The following is a 4,399-nucleotide window of genomic DNA, read 5'->3' as shown; positions in this document are numbered from 1 at the left end:
ATTCTAATACACGCTGGATGCCACCACAACAAGCTGGCAGGGTTGCATGGACAAGCAATAAATTCAAGTCTGACCAGTTGTAAACTACTTAAGACAATGAATATCCCCACTGTGACTTTAGATACATGTGGATACATATATAAATTATCACTGCATAAAATCTCTGCAAATATTTGCTTTCGACAGATGGAGCTTTATTTTACCCCTGTAAAGGGTACAGTCAAGTTCAGAAATCTGACAACATCGAGGTGTGTTAAAGACAGAATAGCCATTCATCTAGTTTTTATATCCACTTCATCCAGGAAAGGCTCACAAGTGGATGGAGCCTATCCCAGGTGACATTGGGTGGCAGGCAGCACAAACGGATAATCATTCAGGCGCATATAGACACCTACGTCCAATAACCTTACATGCAAATCTTTTGTGGAGGAGCCACGGGGCATTTAGATACAGGGAGTGCATAGTGCTGATTTTGTAGACAGACCTGGCCGCTGCACTGCTTGGCTCTATTGCCTGAATTTCCTTATACAGAAAATACTTTAAATTATTATTCTATATAGTACACACACACACACACACACACAAGCAAAAAAGTTACGATTATTTAAAGGTGAAGTGATTGACATTGATTATCTATTCATCGTAACACCTGTTAGTGCATGACAGATATTAAGTAGCAAGTCAACAATTTGTCTTCAAAGATGATGTGACAGAAGGAGAAAAAATGTCTTAAGGATTAAGGAGCAAGTTCAACTTGCGCCAAATCGTGGTGACTAAAGGACCGGGTCACAGCATTTCCAAGCCTGCAGCTCCTGAAGGGTGATTAGTCAGTGTCCATCAAAAGTAGTCCAACAATGGAAAAGCAACAACTGGTGACACGGCCACAGGAAGCCAATGCTCAGTGATACATGTGAGGAACAAAGACTGGCTTATGTGATCAGAGTCAATGGATGATGTAATGTAGATTGAATCCAATGTGTTAGAATACACAGTATATCACATGGGGAGCAAAAGAAAGACCCACATATCATTACATAGCTGGCCATGTTACGTGTGCATGGGGGTATTATGCCATCTAATAACCAATGGTCGCAGCAAACGCAGAAATCAGACGACAAGGTAAAACCTCCCAAGAAGTCAATCAATGGTCAATGGTAATTCTCATTTCTATGACTTTCTCACTAATTGTGATTGTTAAAAAGATTAAAAAACTCTGAGAGAGCAATGAAATTCTACATTCTGCAGCCTTTGGTTTTACTTTTACAACTATGTACCATTACAAGAAGAGATGACAACGAATGTCACGTGGTCAATTTGTAATTTTAAACATGAACAAACATTCACTTCCAAAAACTGCCACGAAAGTAGTATGGATTAATATATATTATTATTATCTGCAAACTTTTCTTCGATCTTTTCTGTCTTGATCCAAACTATCAAATACAAATAATTGAATACCAGCGCGTTACATAACCCGCTGGTATTCATAAGTTTCCTTAAGAAAAAAAGTATTGGGCTCCGGGGTGGTGCTGCGGCCCCCCCACAACAGTTTCATTCACATCCAGAGGACAAACCACACACACACACACACACACACACACACACACACACACACACACACACACACACACACACACTCCCACTCCTCATTGACGAGATTGTTCTGTTAACTATCAAAACCAAGTTGTTGTCTGCTTTTGTTGTTGTTGTGTTTGTTTGTTTGTTTTATTTATTTATTTATTTATTTTTGTTCTATGTCCTTTTGCTTTTTGCTTTTGTTATAATTGTTGTCATTATTTAGGTCTTTTGCTCTGTTGTTGCTCAGGCTGGTCTTAATCTCATGGCAGTTGGAAAATATTTAGATCACTGTGGTTAATGTATTATCAAAAAAAAAAAAAAAAAACAATTGTATGTAGCACTAACAAGGGTATTGTATGTATTTTGTATTTTGTATTTTTTGTATTTATTTTGTTTCACCAAGCCTTTCTCTGTCTCTCCTCTCCTCTCCTCTCCTCTCCTCTATCCTCTCACCCCAACCGGTCCGCAGAATGCCGCCACCTCTGAGTCTGGTTTCTGCAAAGGTTTCTCCTTGTTGAGGGAGTTTTTCCTTTCCACAGTCGCAAACACACCTGCTTGCTCATGTGGATATGTTGGGCTTTTCTATTTTCTCTATAACAGCAAATTGGAATGACTGTAAAGTATTTAAAAATAATAAAAAAAAAAAAAAAAAAAAAAAAAAAAAAAAAAAAAAAAAAAAAAAAAAAAAAAGTATTTATGTTCATAAAATAACTGGTTTCAGTTTTTCTTTTTTTTTGCTTGTTTATTTTCCAAATTAGTCTTCTCAGATGTGTGCAAGATGAGCCAAAATATTTACTTTAATAAACGTGCTGGGAACTGGTGCATTTTTCATCAATCTGATTGAAAACTGTAATTGTGTAATTTACACTATGGTCTGAGTGCCTACTTATTTCATTTACATAACTGGAAATATGAAAATTGATTACTCTAATTTTCTTTGCATGCATATTCAAAACTCAGCGGCAGGGCTGCTTATGCAGACGAGAGTATGTTGCTTTTGATGCATTATTAGTGTTTTCAATCATCATTTACTATTTACAACCCCCTGCAGCCACGCGAGGACAAACATAATCACATTATATTCCATTTAAACCACAATACTTTTAATATAATGGCCAACACAAAACATTATGTTGTCTGCAAAGTAAGGTTTTATTTTGAAAAACAGTTGTAAAATTTGTCATTTTTACTAATTTTGTAAAAAAACATTTTTTTTTTAATTATTTTTGGATCCAAACAGCCGCTTTTCTCACTTGTTGGAAAAAATGTGAGCAGATCATTGTAGATTATCGTAAGTATAGTAGATTTCCAAAATGGCAACAATTAACCATCAATTGAACAGCGAGAAACAGGCACAGATTTTGACATTGATATTTTCTATATTCAAGTTACAATACATGTGTGGTTCTGCATCTTCCAATTGAAAGACATTTCTAAAATCACGGCCCTCCTTTGTCGAAGTAATCTTAATCTTAAGCTCATACATTATTCTATCATCAGCCCTTGATTTTTGAATGCTGCACTCAAGGGTACACTTAAAGACACAATGACACGAGTGTTTCAAACTATTTAGAGGTGTGCTCTAAATAGTTTGAAACGCTGGTGTTCAGTGTTTAATTAACTCAAAGAGACAAGAATTTAAAGACTCCCACTCAGACCTCTTTCCGTTGGATACTAGTAAGTGTTCGACCCAATCTTAGAATTCCTGATTTTCTTTTTTCTTTTTTAACAGAACATGGCCTACTTATAATGTTGATAAGCAAGAGCACAGAAAACCAATAGCCTTTTTGGATCCTTATACCCAAGTCTAATGGAAAATGCTCTTCTGTGACCGGTAAGAATCAGCTTTGAACGTCTGTGCTTGTAGAAACAGAGGCATGTTCTGTTTCGATTATAATAGGAATAATGTGAATGTCAAATGCTTGGAAATAAAGTGGAAGGAGTTTCATTTTTGTTTCCTCACAAAACTTTTTTTCCTCACAAGAGGGGAAAGCCTATAGTAAGTATCCTACTTAACATATGAAAACAAACCTCAACTCATTCATTGATTGATTCTATAATGGGGAAATAGTATTATTTTCCAAGGCCATAAATACAAACATACAATGTAAAGACAGGAGCACCCTGAATTCATTTTCCTGATTCGCATTTCAATTTAATATAATTTTTGGAATATAAGTAAACAAACTTTGAACAATTCTCATAAAACTTGCATATATATCATCAACCTGGCAATATAAACATTAATCAAAGCTGTGAATTAAACTAGTCAATTTAGAAAACAGGAGTACCATTTTTGGGGAATAAACAGCAACTGCAATTATAATCAAAGATTAAAGTTTGCATATGAGAGTGATAAACAATATATTTTACATATTATTTCAGTCGTTCTATTTTCCCTATGTTTTTCCAATTGAAAGGTTAAAAAAATGTCTTTGAAAATCAACTTACTGTACCACTTGAGATTGTCTTTGATTTATTCAGGCATAAACAGTCATAAATCAGTCAGTCCAGTATCCCACACCACGTGAGCAGCGAACTCACCCTTCTCTCTCCATGAGCCGAGAAAATAATATAGGAACTGCACTTAGAAGAAACCAAGAAGAGTAAGAAATTCTTCAGAAAAGGCTTCTTTATTCATGGAAACCCAAAGATGCCGTAATGCTACTGACAGTCCTTCCACGACCTACAAGTAAAATCTATAATTGTGTAACTCACTTCTAAAAGCAAAGTAAGGGCCACAAGCTCCCGCTACTACAAACAATGCAGCGCCAGTCAGAAAACAACAATCAGCAGTCTTGATGCTCATCGTCAGGTGCCT

Source organism: Blennius ocellaris (genome assembly GCF_963422515.1).
Source record: "Blennius ocellaris genome assembly, chromosome: 1".
Classification (NCBI taxonomy): Eukaryota; Metazoa; Chordata; class Actinopteri; order Blenniiformes; family Blenniidae; genus Blennius; species Blennius ocellaris.
The sequence above is the reverse complement of the archived record's forward strand: the minus strand, read 5'-3'. Positions refer to the sequence as shown.